General features: G+C 38.0%; 3 non-coding genes across 3 annotated transcripts; all 3 read right to left on the bottom strand.

The window, feature by feature from the left end:
• Window positions 1–9163: 9163 nt before the first annotated feature.
• Window positions 9164–9279, bottom strand: LOC128641550 (U5 spliceosomal RNA). Its single transcript, XR_008399564.1, has one exon. It is a non-coding gene; the product is annotated as a U5 spliceosomal RNA (small nuclear RNA).
• A 1570-nt stretch (window positions 9280–10849) lies between these two features.
• On the bottom strand, window positions 10850–10962 carry LOC128641466 (U5 spliceosomal RNA). Its single transcript, XR_008399498.1, has one exon. It is a non-coding gene; the product is annotated as a U5 spliceosomal RNA (small nuclear RNA).
• Window positions 10963–16104: 5142 nt separating this feature from the next.
• On the bottom strand, window positions 16105–16220 carry LOC128641461 (U5 spliceosomal RNA). Its single transcript, XR_008399494.1, has one exon. It is a non-coding gene; the product is annotated as a U5 spliceosomal RNA (small nuclear RNA).
• Between the last annotated feature and the right edge of the window lie 649 nt (window positions 16221–16869).

The following is a 16869-nucleotide window of genomic DNA, read 5'->3' as shown; positions in this document are numbered from 1 at the left end:
TTTGATTTTTGTTCTTTGTTCTATTTTTATGCTGATACCCCCATGTTTTAATGAGTGTGACTACACTTGAATAAAGTTTATGTTTTTACCGCAATTTTGCACTTTTTTGCTGAAAACTTTGGGCTTGTGGATTCGTGAACTTTTCAGGTCAGCAGTTGTGCAAAAGCGGTATTAAAGTGCTCCATTTATACCCCAGTTTGGCATGGACAGCTAGACTTCCCTATTGAGGCTTACTATCATTCAAGAAAGTTGTCCCGGATTCTCTCCAATCTGATTGGATGAGTACGTACACGTGGTACGTCACACACGCATCTACACGTATTCACGCTGTTTCCAGTGCGTGGATATCGGAAGGGCATCGGAAGTACAGAGGGCTGCTTCAATGCTGAAGTAAGAATACGGACATAGCGGTGGATAACGACTTCCAGGACGCCAAGAGCAATCACCTATCGAGGAAATATCCGGTGAGGTCGGTAAGTGGGTAGCCGCATAGCTGTTTCTTGCATGAGTAAGACACATTTTGAGGAAGATTGTGTATTAGACCCACACCGACATTTACTCACAACAGTGATTACGCTCCATGATTGATCTAATTGTTTCAGATGAGACTGTTGTTGCCTCTCAAATGAAGTCTTAGGGCAATAGCCATGTGGGGTTACTAAAGGATAAGACTATCTTTGGACATATACATATATCTAATGAAGGATTGAAAACCACTTTCTTTATTTTGTTATATATATATATATATATGTATATACACACACTATATCATGCTGGTATTGATATTTAAAACTAGTTAGGGTAAGGCAACCTAAGGGCTAAGGCTTAGCATTAGGGCATTGTGTAAGGGTTAGGATTAGCCTCAGGATTAGTCTTTGTGGCTTCAAACTTCATCAGTGCTTAACACTATCTATTGACAAAAAAAATCTCTGCTAAGGCTGCCATTGGCCCATTGCAACCCGGTACTCACAGTCATATCATTAAATGTTTATAATGTAGAAGCAGTTTGATTTCTGTATACTTGGCTTGGTTTTGAAGTTGGGGTGACATGAGATTTAAATCTGCATTCTGTTAGAATACCTGCAACTCACATTTTACAGTAGGGCTCAACAAACCCAGACCCTGGAAAACACTGGCTTCTGGAATTTTACCCCTGGCTCCTTTTGGCTTATTACGCTCCATATATCTATATACAAATTCCATTGTCTAACTCCTAAAAGCATGCCTAGCTTCTAATTAGTTTAATTGGCTACTCAATTGTAAAAACAGATTTGTCAACCCCTAACCTATAGGGTTAAATAAAATACATCATTATTTAGGGTCAGTTATTTACTAATTACATGCTATAATGAATAAGAGTTTGTTATTTTTGCATTAGAATATGTCTATTATTTTTTCTTGCAGTGGTACTTTAGAGTGCAGTGAGTTGCGAGTTACAAATAGCTTAGTGTTTTTCCATGGGTATGTGCCTATTTCAGCAGATTAACATGCCTGCAGCTTCAGCTCTGTGGGATGGGAGCAATGCACTTAGATGATACTGTGCCAATGCCATACAATTAAAAACTCAGAGCCGAGAGCGGTTAAGGACCAGAGCGGGGTGACACACGTCACTGTCACACACACCGCACACTAACGCTAATAAGTAAGTACCTGTCTGCTGTCATGTCACTGTGCAGTCTTCTTGAACTGTTGAACAAGAGGTGGCGGGTGATAGTTGACAGAGGGCGGCCCGCGCTTTAGGGACCGGATGTAGGAGGAGCTTAGTCTTACACCGGTGTTCCAGTATTAAAGGACTGAACTTTGGCACCTTAGACAGAGGCCAGAAACGAAACTGTGCTGCACTTCTGCTACCTACTGGGAGATGCCGGGAGTCCTAAGTGGCGGGCGGATCTCCGCCACTGATAACATATGTAAAAAAAATAAAAATCTATAAAACACTAAAAAATAAAAATATATAAAACACTCACTGGCTGCTCTGAGTCACTGACAATTTTTTTTTTTAAAATAATTTTTTTATTGAAGTTAAAGCATATATCATTGCAACAAGGACTCGCCCTAAGGCCAAAGTTACAACAGAGAAAGTAATACATTGTCTATAGGAAAGCATTATTGAGAAAGCAATATGTGCATAAAGCAATAGTAAATACATTTCAAATCTGATTATGAAGATAGACAGTATCTTAGGCGAGATGACACATAACTTCATTTTATATTATAATGTCAGCGTATGAACTCCACATTCTAAAAATATTTAATCTAAGACCAAAATAGCAGCCTGTGGAGGGTTTGCATAGAAATCAGCCACTCTTGGGCCGAGATATATAGGGGGGAGGGGGATATTCAGCGGGTAAGCACCGCTATACGCATAGGGAAAGGAGGTGGGGGGGACGGAGCCATATATAAATGTAAATAGTATATGGTACTTGGTGTGGACTCATAAGTGTCCATTAATCAACTTAGGAGTATATAGTGGAGTAAAGTAACATTCCAACACAAAATTGAGCAACTAGGTAGGGGCTATAGGCCACTCTGTTGATTCATTCAGGGAGACCCAAACATCACAAATATAAACTACAAGGGAATGTATACTTGTCACGATATTAGTAATTTACTTAGGTGCTCAGGCCTTGTCTAGAGAGTGATGAAACAGGCAAAATGGGAGCTTATCTAAACATTGCGTAGCAAACTTGCCTGCTAATTAAAGTGGAGCGTGATAGAAAATATACATTTCCATATAACATTTGAGAAGATAGTAAACTGTTTAGGAACGCTGAGATACATTTGATCGTATAATAAACACATTACATTAATAGTACACATCATAATCTGCAAGGAGGTAAGGAACTTTATAGAATCCCTTTAGAATCAATATATAATAGAACTACATAGGTTATCTTCTGGGTCTATATTATAAGAGTGTGACACAGAGGTATCTGAGCATTTATAAGCACTAGCGAGTGTGTGAAAGACATATTAACAAACACTGCAATAAACATGTTGTAGTTTCAGAAAAAACCTGGGGAGAAATATATTATTTCTGCTGTAGGAGTGTATAGTAAACAAAATGTACTATTGGAGTGAAGAAACCAAGCTTAATTCTATACCCGTTTAAACACAGGAACATGGAGCAGCCATGGAGTAACATATCATGTGCCATACGGATCTTAGCCTCGTGTGGTACTAAGATTAAGAAACAATTGTTCCCTACCCTTATATTGAAGCCAAGAGAGTTTTAGGTCAGACTAGGTAAATTATAGGGAGACTTGGGTTATATATACTCTGACATTGTAAGTATTAGGCCTAACTGTACTATAGCTATACACTTTAGTAACATGTGCCTTGTACACTGAAGTTGTCTGTAAGTAACAAAATAAATGAGCTACTGAGACCCGCTTAGCAGGCTAAATAAGTAACGGTTGCTCTTTTGTGTAAGTTTAAATTATGAAGATTTGGTGTGAAGAAAGCTGTATATATCATCTCAGGCATAGTTTATGTACTGTCTCAATGCTAGCTCAGGTGCATGGTATGTCTAAAAATATTAGTGAACACTCTGCTTGTCCTTAACTGGTAGACAGGCTGTATAATTAACAGTGCAAGTATAATGGCAATATCAGTTGAATGGCACTAATCTTAGACCATGTCCATAGGTCATAAAAATTTATACAAGAAAAGTTTGGTTCAGGATATCTCTATTTAAACTATGTTCTAAATGTGAGGCTAGGCAGAGAGAGATGCACAATATAAGCACGGGGGGTAGCAGTTGCTGCAGCTTACGCTGTAAGTGGAGTATAAGCACAGATAGAGGCTGAAAATACAGTCCGGTAGCGTCAATTGAGATACTTTCTATTTGTGCACTAACTATGTTAAATAAAAAACATTACAGGTAATAGGGCTCCTGATTTCTAGCCACATGTTAAAACTTCTATATAGTAAACACACATATTGGTATGCAAATGTCCCAACTAAACCAGCAACAAAAGGGTGCAACTATACTAATAAAAACTATGGAGGAAAAAAAATTAGTCTTTACAAGCTGTGTAGTCAAATTACCGGGGGCTTGCTGACACTTTTGTTAAGTCCCACTGTAGCTTCAGCGCACTCCAACTGGGTTCCTAAGTATCCAGCAATAAAATTCCCAACTGGCCTGGTGATTTAAGAGCCGGAGTTGCTTCTCTAAGATGTGGAGGGACATCACAAGGATTCTTAGTTGTTGTCCGCTATGTAGCTGTGATGTACAAGTAAGGCTCAGAGATTGTGAATCCCCGTAGCGAGCAGACAAAGTGTTTATAGCGTTGTTTAGATGGGATTTCTTATCCACCGGCTGTGTCAGCCGACTCTGCCGGGTAGGATGTCAGCAGCTGGAGGAGCGCAGAGTAAAGCATCAGGACATACAGGCCTCGAGAATGTTTCTGCGGCGTCCCAAGAAGGCCCCTGTGGGTGAGTAATCTGGTGCCGCAGGTAAGTGGTGAGAAAGGGCTGAGTGTGATTCCCGGCGATGGTCGGAGCTGTTCCTGTTACCTCCATCAAGACCTCAGGAAAGGGCATCGCAGCAGCTGTATACGGGTAGTCCGGGTCGGAGCTCACCGCCCCAAGTATGGTGTTTGCGGGGACCTGTCCGGACTCTTGCCCCTGCGGTCGTTTGTGTGAGAGTAGAATTGGTGATAGATTTTCTGTCAGGTCTGCCACATCTGCATCTCTGTCAGCTAGGTGAACAGCGCCATCTTTGTTGCTCATATCAGTAATGAGAGACCGCAGGCCATGAAAATGTCTGTCGGCTTTGTTGCATAGCCCCTCTAGAAGTAAAACCAGGTTAATGGGCGACTCTTCCATCCTCAAAATGATGCAGGGTTAACAGCAACTGGCTAGTTGATAAGCCAGGACCTTCCTTCTAATGGATAATTAGTGGCTCAGTTACCACGTTGCATTCCCCGTCTCGGTCTGAGCCGTTTATCAGGCCTCTGCACCGTCTCAAAGGCTAGTGAATTAAATTACAGGTTCAAGCTATAGAGACCCTGCTTCAGCACATATTAAGAGTAAATCCTAGATAGATATAGCTTCTTAGTACGCCATAATTTAATATTTCAATACAAAAGTGTCAGGAGCTCTGCTATGGTGCGTCTTGTCTCTCTGGCAGTTGGCTCCGCCCCCCCACTGACAATTTTGCGCCCCACTGCTGATGCGCCCTAAGGCGGTTGCCTAACTTGCCTATATGCAAGCGCCGGCCCTAACTCCCGGCATCGCCCAGTAGGCAGCAGCAGTGCAGCACAGTTTCGTTTCTGGCCTCTGTCTAAGGTGCCAAAGTTCGGTCCCTTAATACTGGAACACCGGTGTAAGACTAAGCTCCTCCTACATCCGGTCCCTAAAGCGCAGGCCGCCCTCTGTCAACTATCACCCGCCACCTTGTTCAACAGTTCAAGAAGACAGCACAGTGACATGACAGCAGACAGGTACTTACTTATTAGCGTTAGTGTGCGGTGTGCGTGACAGTGACATGTGTCACCCCGCTCTGGTCCTTAACCGCTCTCGGCTCTGAGTTTTTAATTGTATGGCATTGGCACAGTATCATCTAAGTGCATTGCTCCCATCCCACAGAGCTGAAGCTGCAGGCATGTTAATCTGCTGAAATAGGCACATACCCATGGAAAAACACTAAGCTATTTGTAACTCGCAACTCACTAACACTAAGCTATTTGTAACTCGCAACTCACTGCACTCTAAAGTACCACTGCAAGAAAAAATAATAGACATATTCTAATGCAAAAATAACAAACTCTTATTCATTATAGCATGTAATTTGTAAATAACTGACGGTACTGACCCTAAATAATGATGTATTTAATTTAACCCTATAGGTTAGGGGTTGACAAATCTGTTTTTACAATTGAGTAGCCAATTAAACTAATTAGAAGCTAGGCATGCATTTAGGAGTTAGACAATGGAATTTGTATATAGATATATGGAGCGTAATAAGCCAAAAGGAGCCAGGGGTAAAATTCCAGAAGCCAGTGTTTTCCAGGGTCTGGGTTTGTTGAGCCCTACTGTAAAGTGTGAGTTGCAGGTATTCTAACAGAATGCAGATTTAAATCTCATGTCACCCCAACTTCAAAACCAAGCCAAGTATACAGAAATCAAACTGCTTCCACATTATAAACATTTAATGATATGACTGTGAGTACCGGGTTGCAATGGGCCAATGGCAGCCTTAGCAGAGTTTTTTTTTTGTCAATAGATAGTGTTAAGCAGTGATGAAGTCTGAAGCCACAAAGACTAATCCTGAGGCTAATCCTAACCCTTACACTATGCCCTAATGCTAAGCCTTAACCCTTAGTTTGCCTTACCCTAGCTAGTTTTAAATATCAATACCAGCATGATATAGTGTGTGTGTATATATATATATATATATATATATATATATATAGTGTGTGTGTACATATATATATATATATATATATATATATATATATATATATATATATATTGTGTGTTGTATGTATGTGTGTATATGTAAATATATATAGTGTGTGTGTATATATATATATATATATATATATATTGTGTATATATATATATGTGTGTGTATATATATATATATATATATATATATATACTGTATATATAGTGTATATAATATACTGTGTGTATATATATATATATATATATATATATATATATATAGTGTATGTGTGTGTGTATATGTATATATATATATATATATATATATATATATATATATATATTATATATTATATATATATATATACACACACATATATATATATATATATCTATATATACTTTTCTTTTTTTTTTGGGGGGGGGGGGCAAAATTTATCCTCGCCTGTGTGGCCAAAAATCCTAGCACCGGCCCTGCAATGGTCATGATAGCAACACTCTAATAGCAAAACCATATTTACACCAGAAACCTAACTGCTTACACTCTCTATATTATTGCATGAATTCCCATTCTACTTTATTTCAGCAATAATGTAGCTATGAATGTGACAAATCCTCAACAAATTCTATTAGTCTCATAATTGTTCCTCTCCACAGAAATCATTAATAAAGAGTAAAATATTTAATAAATCTGGAGAGAAATTTAAGCATGTAAAGGAAATCAGTAAAATTAGAAGGGGAGATTAGTGCAGACAGATCAGAGAGACAAAACTTGGTGTCATTTAAAATATATATATATATAAAACTAAGTATCCATGTATGGGAAATTGTAAAAAAAAAAGTTGTAAAAGATGCAATTAGCGCTTTAAAAAACAAACAAATTTAGAGCATTGCTACAACAACGAACATAGAGCTATGGGGATGCAAATGAAAACAGTCTAGCTGAGGCTACAAAAGCCCTTGGTGAGTATAAGCTTTACTGAAGCATTGTGTGCGCATGCGTACTGAGCATATTATAATAAAAATATCTGCACATGCGTACTGGGAGCTACAATAACAATACTAAGCAAAAACAAACTTAATAGTCATTCTAATACTGCTACATACACAAATGGTTCACATGCTATTTGTACAGCAACATCTGGTGACTACAAAAAGATCCACCTTAACCCATGGACCTCTGGAACCACATTAGATATCAGTGATGTACAAGAATCCGCATCCAACATCAGATCTACGTGACACCTTTCTCCATAAACAAATGAGACATCATTAGTGACAGACAGTGACAACAATCTCAGCAATCACTGGCTCTGTACCAGGCAGAACAACATCAGGAACCGGGACTGGCACCAGAACCATCTCAATAGCAGCGTGCAGATGGCAGTGATACTATAAACAGCACCTATATGGTTCAGACAAAATAGCAGGGTGAAGGTAGCACAATATATACATAAGGTATCCTCACATGCTGTTGTAGTATTATACTAGGGGGTCGATTTATCAATGGCTTCGCAAGCCTTTCGACCCCCTACGACTGCAGGTTCTCACAAGAGAACCTACAGTCCATATTTAACCCTTTCCTGCCAGGGCCAAAGTGTCTACATCGGAACAACTGTTCCGATGTAGACAAATTGAAATCACGCGATCGTGCACACGATCGCGAGATTTCAATTATTGGATCGGATCTGGGGGGCGTCCCTATAACGCTAGCAATGCCCTCCAGACCGCGATCAAATCCAGGAAGCACAGAAGGCTTCAGGACAGCCGTTGGCTATGACATTCTATTCCGTCATAACGGCTCTAAAGCCCAGTGTAATTATGACGGAATAGAACGGCATAACGGCGTTAAAAGGTTAACAAGCAGCGGTCATCAGCGCCGCTTTTCTAATAGGTGGCGAATTTCAATCTCCCTGGTCTCGTCCGACCAGGGAGATTGACAGCTCCTGAGCACGCGTGATTGGCTGTACGTGGGCAGGGGGCGGAATTGCTACCGAGCGCAAAATAGCGCTTGTGTGCAATGTTGAATTTCGCCAGGGGAATGCACCCCTGTCCGCCGCAGCTTGATAAATTGTCCTCTAGATAGGAGCAATTTTAGATCTATTTTTATGAAGACTTCTAGGTCTGGTGTAAAACACAGACGTATAAAAATTATATTAGTGATTAATTGATGTGTAGTTTATTGTTCAGCAGCAGTTACTGTTGTCACTTGCTTGTGTTGTGTGCGTCCAGCAGGGGCGGTAAAAACAATGCGCTTCTTTTACTAATATTGTTGAAGTTTCTAGCTTGTTGCAAAATGTCTTATAGCAAATAATGTTTTTATTATTATCTGTAAAATATTTTTTACGAAGTCAACTTGCATTTGAATTAACCTTTTAAAGCCGTTATGCCGTTCTATTCCGTCATAATTACACTGGGCTTTAAAGCCGTTATGCCGTTCTATTCCGTCATAATTACACTGGGCTTTAAAGCCGTTATGACGGAATAGAACGTCATAGCTAACGTCTGCCCTGAAGCCTTCTGTGCTTTCAGGATTTGATCGCGGTCTGGAGGGCATTCCTAGGGTTGTAGGGACGCCCCCCAGACACATTCCAATAAATGAAATCTTGCGATCGCGTGGTTTCAATTTCTCTGCATCAGAACAGTTGATCCGATGTAGGCACTTTAGCCTTGACATGAAAGGGTTAAACTAAGTAACAAGCATCAGAGGTCATTAAGAAATTGGCAATGAGAAGTGATTTTCTTTATTCTGTCTTTTGCCATAATGTTAAGCTCTTCATGTGGCAGAGCCTCAAAAAATTGTTGATAACTCATGGTTGTTCCTCTCCACGGAAATCTTTAGTAAAAGGCGAAAGATTTATTCGATTTGAAGAGAAACCAGAGTATACTAAACAATAATCAGATTGAAAGGGGGGATTAGTTCAAACCCTTTCAAAATAAGAGAGAAAAATGTTGACTGTATTAATTAAAATATTTATTACTATAGTATTTAGGTATGAAAATTGTAATAATAAATAAAAATTAAACTCTCAAGAAAATAAAATAATTATTAAAAAAGACAACATATTTGGATGATTGTTAAAGCAAGGCGCACAGCATTATGGGTATGCAAATGAGAACAGTCTAGTTGTGATTAGTTGTGTAGTGAGTAATAACTTTACTGAAGCTTTACAGAGCATGAAAGAGCAACAAATAAAATTCTGATGTAAAAAGTGCAAACCTGTTTCAGATAAGAGAGAGAAAAACTCTGTCTATATAATTACAGAATAACTTATTAGTAAATGATTCTTTTCTTTACAAGGATGAGTGAGATATATTATTTACTGCACAACAGATTCACCAGGAACCTCTCAAGCTTTGTTAGTTTTGTCATTTCAGCCTCACGTTATTTTATGCTGCTGATTTTCTGTGGTACTTTAGTAACAATCTTGTTTATTTTATCAGCTCACATCTCATTAGCTTTGTTCATTATTCAAATATTTTATTAGTGTTTGTAAATGTGCTACTGAGCTGCAAAACTATTTACCTAATATCTTATAGAGTAACATTGTAGGTAACACTGTTAATTAACAATTCAGCTGAATGATAATCTGTAAGTTTTGTGACTGGTTAGAGAAATAAATATTACACTTTATAGAAAGGCAGAGAAGAGAATAAATCATTAATAATCTTATTCTTCTATATTTTAATTTAAAGGGACAGTTTAGTTAAAATTAAACTTTCATTATTCAGATAGGACTTGTAGTTGTAATCAATTTTCCAATTTACTTTTATCATCAAATTTGCTTTGTTCTCTTGGTATTCTTAGTTAAAACTAAACCTAGGTAGGCTCATATCCTTATTTTTAAGCCCTTGAAGGCTGCCTCTTATCAAATGCTTTTTTAATTGCTTTTCACAGCAAGAGACTGTTAGTTCATGTGGGCCATATAGATAACGTTGTGTTCACGCTCGGGGAGTTATTTAACCTTTTAACGCAGTTATACCATTCTATTCCGTCATAATTACACTGGGCTTTAGCGTCGTTATGACGGAATAGAACGTCATAGACAACTGCTGTCCTGAAGCCTACTGCGCTTCCTGGATTTGATCGCGGTCTGGAGGGTGTTCCTAGCATTATAGGGACGCCCCCCAGACCCGATCCAATAATTGAAATCTTGCAATCGTGCGCACGATCGCGTGATTTCAATTTGTCTACATCGGAACAGTTGTTCCGGTGTAAACACTTTAACCCCAGCAGGAAAGGGTGTTAGCAGAACACATTACTAAATGCAATAGATATTAAATACAAAGTCATGTGATCAGGCGGCTGTCAGAAGATGCTTAGATACAAGGTAATCACAGAGAGTAAACGTATATTAATATAACTGTGTTGGTTATGCATAATTGAAGAATGAGTTATTAAGAGATTATCTTTCTTTTATAACAATCAATATTCTATTGTAGACTGTCTCTTCACAACGTAGCTCTGCACGTATCTAACAATTATTAACAACTCATCGTTGATTCGCTCCTTGGAACTCTTTAATATAAAGAAAAAGATTTATTTGATCTGAAGTGAAACCAGAGTTCTTATAAGATCTCAATTAGATATCCAGCTCTTCTATTTATACTAAATAATTATTATGCAAAGCTTTTACAATAAAATAAGGATATAGGAGGTGAATTTAAACATTTGCAGGAATAGACATCTTTTTAAACACCATAAAAGCAGCAGACATTATCAGGGGTAGGTAGCCAGCTCAGAAGGATCCTTTCATATAATATAATAAATAAACAGGGGGCCAGGGGATTAGTAGCCAGACTAGCCAGTGCAGTAGCCAAAGTAATTAGCAAAAAGTAGTCTAAAGTTTTTCTCAATCCGGATCCCTTGGCCACAGTGCGGATCTCAGGATCAGTCATTCATACCTATTACACAAGTCCTTTGTGTAGTGAATTGATGATCTCCATGCGGTCCTCAGCCTTGATAATGATCTCTAAAACAAACAAGAGAACAGTTCTGCCTGTGATACCGGATCGCTCTAACGGCAAAAATTCTACTCACTGTCAGTGTTTTATTTTCTTGAGGAAGAAGAAAATAGCATGCTGACAGTGAATGGAATGTTTGCAGTTAGTGCGATCTGGGATCACAGGCAGTAGTTGTTTGCTTTAGAGATCGTTATCAAGGCTTAAAACAGCATGGAGATCATACTGCAACAGCAGAAAAATGAAAATGGGGCAGTATAGGAGTTGACTGCACCAAATAAAATCTAACCCTCTTATTAGTTCATCACAAGGGCCCTGCAAACTTCTGCTGTCGGGAGTACCTCCCAGGAGATCAAAATATTTATTGCTCTGTGCCCTATATTGAGCACAGTATGATGTGGTAGTTGTGTCAAAAAGTGCCGCCCCCAAACATTTGCCACCCTAGGCACAGGCCTTGTTGGACTAGGCCATAATACGCCCCTGATGTATATGTACACAATGTAATAAAGTAATGAGATCTGATTATAACTACAAGCTCAACCCATTTTATTAGGTTGTGGCTTCAAAACACAAAAACAGCCAATTCATATACACAAATAAACCTTAAAAAGCGAATCTCATACATTTTATACTCTGCAGCTGGCAAAGAAAGTAACTGGAAACACATTATAGGGACACTAAACCCAAAATTTTTTCTTTCATGATTCATATAAAGCGGCAATTGTAAGCAACTTTCTAATTTACTCCTATTATCAATTTTTCTTCATTCTATTGCTATCTTTATTTGAAAAAGAAGGCATCTAAGGTAATGAGCCAGCCAATTTTTGGTTCAGCACATGGACAGCACTTGTTTATTGGTTTATTGCATTTAGCCACCAATCAGCAAGCATAACCCAGGTTGTGAATAAAAAAATGGGCTAGCTTCTAAACTTACATTCTTGCTATTCAAATAAAGATAGCAGGAGAATGAAAACAAATTGATAATAGGAGTAAATTAGAAAGTTCCTTAAAATTGCCTGCTCTATCTGAATCTTGAAAGAAATAATGTGGGTTCAGTGTCCCTTTAAGGTAAAATCAATTTTAGAGTATGCTGTTCCTTTTACGAGTGTACGGCTCATTTACATAACCATAATGCATTGCAATGCTTAGTTAAAAAGAAAAGGCACTTATTTGTATACTATTTGTTCTAACATTCATAATTATTTACATTGTGCACATAATGATATTATTTTCCTATTATATTGACATAAAAGCTACTCAGGATGAAGTTTCTCACTCCTCACTCTTAGTAGAAAAGCCCCTGCTCACACCTAGGGCAGATCCTCTAACACTAATACTTTAGAAGTAATGGATTGTGGACTCTCACTAAATTAAATTAAATAATTTTTGGAAGTCTGCTATTCATATAGTAGGCTAATAATTGTGTTAATAACAGGAGGTTATAGAACAGTGTTTTTCAACCAGTGTGCCGTGAGAGATCCTCAGGTGTGCCACGGCAGACTGACAACAGTGTGACATATTTTTTAAACTTTGCTTATTTTTTTACTCCCAGTGCAGGGGTAGTTTGTAGGAGGCATGGCATAACAGCACAATACATACAGTATGTGTGTGTTTGTGTGTATGTGTATATATATGCTGTATTAGGCTACAATGTGTGATTTTTTTTAAATTTTTGGGATGGTGGTGTGCCACAGGATTTTTTAATGTAAAAAAGTGTGCCATGGCAAAAAAAAGGTTAAAAATCACTGGTATAGAATCTTAATAAATAACTTTAATATACATTTAACATAATATTGTGTACCTGGGAGCTGTTGAGACTGGAATGTGACAAATCCTCAACAATTTCTAGTCTCATAATTGTTCCTCTCCCCAGAAATCTCACAACTAGGGCAGATCCTCGAGCACTAATATGTTAGAAGTAATAGATTGTGGACTCTCATTAACCCCTTAATGACAGAGGACGTACCAGGTACGTCATAGGAAAAGCTCCCCTTAACGACAATTGACTACCTGGTACGTCCTCTGTTGTTTGAAGTGCTGGAAGCGATCATGATCGCTTCCAGCTGCTTACAAGGGATTGTAGTGATGCTTCAACATTGAGCCATCACTGCAATCCCATATTTTACCCACCGATGCAGAGAGGGCCACTCTGTGGCCCTCTCTGCATCGGCTATTGCGGCTAACACATTCGTTGGTGGGTGGGAGCAACTTCTCTCAATTGCGTCGGCTGTTTGTTTTTCTAAGTTCTAGCCCGATCGGCTCTAATGTTGCACTGTCGGCGGTTGCGGCTGGGGGGGGCGGGGGTGTGTGGGCGCGCACGCAATTTATGCACTCCTGTTACAAAAAAAAGATGAAGGAAGGGATCTCCGTTGTCAAGTAAGGGATCTGGGAGGGGGAGGGATGTAGATTATTGAGGGGGGCCAGCTACACTACAGAAAACAAATGTTTTAAATAAAAAAGTAAAAAAAAAAAAAACAATTTTTGGGGGCAAATTGGGTACTGGCAGACAGCTGCCAGTACCCAAGATGGTGGCAAATAGGTAGGGGGGAGCGTTAGAGAGATGCATGGGGGGATCAGGGAGGTTGTGAGGTAAGGGGGATCCATCACTGCAGACTGTATGAAGAAAATAATAATAAAAAAAAAATGCTTTTTATTTCAGTACTGGCAGAATTTCTGCCAGTACTTAAGATGGCGGGGACAATTGTGGGGTGGGGGAGGGAAGAGAGCTGTTTGAGGGGGGTCAGGGGGGATCAGGAGGTGGGATGTGTCAGATGGGAGGCTGATCTCTACACTAAAGCTAAAAATTAACCCTACAAGCTACCTAATTAACCCCTTAACTGCTGGGCATATTACAAGTGTGGTGCGCAGCAGCATTTAACGGCCTTATTATTAGCAAAAAGCAACGCCAAAGCCATATATGTCTGCTATTTCTGAACAAAGGGGATCCTAGAGAAGCATTTGCAACCATTTGTGCCATAATTGCGCAAGCTGTTTGTAAATAATTTCAGTGAGAAACCTAAAATTGTGAAAAATGTAACAGTTTTTTTTTATTTGATCGCATTTGGCGGGGAAATGGTGGCATGAAATATACTAAAATGGGCCTAGATCAATAATTTGGGTTGTCTACTACACTACAATAAAGCTAAAATTAAACCTAAAAGCTCCCTACAAGCTCCCTAATTAACCCCTTCACTGCTGGGCATAATACACGTGTGGTGTGCAGCGGCATTTAGCAGCCTTCTAATTACAAAAAAGCAATGCCAAAGCCATATATGTCTGCTATTTCTGAACAAAGGGGATCCCAGAGAAGCATTTACAACCATTTGTGCCATAATTGCACAAACTGTTTGTAAATAATTTCAGTGAGAAACCTAAAGTTTGTGACAAAATTTGTGAAAAAGTGAACAATTTTTTTTATTTGCTCGCATTTGGCAGTGAAATGGTGGCATGAAATATACCAAAATGGGCCTAGATCAATACTTTGGGATGTCTTCTAAAAAAATATATATACATGTCAAGGGATATTCAGGGATTCCTGACAGATATCAGTGTTGCAACTAGCGCTAATTTTGATAAAAAGTGGTTTGGAAATAGCAAAGTGCTACTTGTACTTATTGCCCTATAACTTGCAAAAAAAGCAAAAAAACATGTAAACATTGGGTATTTCTAAACTCAGGACAAAATTTAGAAACTATTTAGAATGGGTGTTTTTTGGTGGTTGTGGATGTGTAACAGATTTTAGGGGTCAAAGTTAGAAAAAGTGTGTTTTTTTCAATTTATTCCTCATATTTTATATTTTTTTTATAGTAAATTATAAGATATGATGAAAATATTGGTATCTTTAGAAAGTCCATTTAATGGCGAGAAAAACGGTATATAATATGTGTGGGTACAGTAAATGAGTAAGAGGAAAATTACAACTAAATACAAGCACTGCAGAAATTTAAAAATAGCCATTGTCATTAAGGGTAAGAAAATTGAAAAATGGTCCGGTCATTAAGGGGTTAAATAAATTTTGTAGCTCTGCTATTCATATAGTAGGCTAATAATGGTGTTAATAACAGAATGATATATAATCTTAATTTACAACATTAATGTTTATGTAACTTAACATTGTGTACCTGGGCACAGTTCAATCTGCTTGAGTTTGTTTTCTGTAGTAAACTTAGTGATATTATAGTATTTGGGTTCTCATCTACTGTTCACAAACGTTTAGTGTCACGAACTTCACATTATTATTAGCTGTAGGGATTTAGTAACATTCCTGTATATTATATCCTATCCTCACATATTATTACCTCGTTACATCTGTTCCCTATTCATACAGATAATTATTGTCTGCAGTTGTTACTGACCTGCAAAACTATTTACCTGATATCTTATTAGGCAAAATCATAATCACACATTTTTGTTATTTATTTCTCTTGGAGTTAACAGCCTATAGGGGAGTTGTAATTGCTGAGGTGCTCTGGGGTTTCATCTATACAGTTTTTATTTTCTCTTGATACCAGCACTAGGTTTGCTTTATCTTGTATAGATCATATGAGGATTGGTGAATCTAGAAAGACCCATTAGTAAATCTGCTCTGTGTAATAAACTAGATCACTTGTGTGGTCAGTGAGTAGACAGCACTCTCTCATTATAGCAACACTCTAATAGAAAAACTTTATTTACACCAGAAACCTAACTGCTTACACTCTCTATATTATTGTATGAATGAATTCCCATTCTACTTTATTTCAACGATGTAGCTATGAATGTGACAAATCCTCAACAAATTATATTAGTCTCATAATTGTTCCTCTCCACAGTAATCATTAATAAAGAGCAAAAGATTAAATAAATCTGGAGAGAAATTCGAGCATGTAAAGGAAATTAGCCAACTTAAGGAAATAGATGGTTCCAAATGCAGGACCTTTAAAGATCTTAGAAACAAATTTAATCTTTCCCACAAAGAATTCTTTGCATAGCTACAGATTCGTCATTTCTTGTTAGAACAATCTAGAGAACACCCTGATAGCTGGACTTGGGGCTCGTTAGATCCTATAATTAACCTATATAGGTTAGGCAAGAAATCTATCTCTATTCTATATAAGACTCTTAAGGAATTCCAAGGCCTGGGTAATTTAGAAACGTTTGCTAATAAATGGTATGCAATATATGAAGGGGATCCATTTGAGAATATTCAGAAAAGTTTTTTATTATTAAAGCAAGCAACTGCTTCATTATCTTGGATAAAATCTCACATGAAACTAATAAATAAGATTTATATTGCACCATACTTAGATTCAAAGTGGAGTAGGATGGATATTCCATCATGTTGTAAATGTAACTTTCCTGCAGAAGATGTTTACGCATTGTTTCTGGAGCTGCCCTAAAGTCCAACAGTTTTGAATTTTTTTTTTAATTTTTGGTATAATAAAACTAAATCTATATTTAACTTTTTGGATATCCATGTTTTTTTCTTAGTGGCTAGCTCGTGCGAACGACGGAACAATACGTTTATAAATATTG

The sequence above is a fragment of the Bombina bombina genome, chromosome 10, assembly GCF_027579735.1.
Source record: "Bombina bombina isolate aBomBom1 chromosome 10, aBomBom1.pri, whole genome shotgun sequence".
NCBI lineage: Eukaryota > Metazoa > Chordata > Amphibia > Anura > Bombinatoridae > Bombina > Bombina bombina.
The sequence above is the reverse complement of the archived record's forward strand: the minus strand, read 5'-3'. Positions and strand labels throughout refer to the sequence as shown.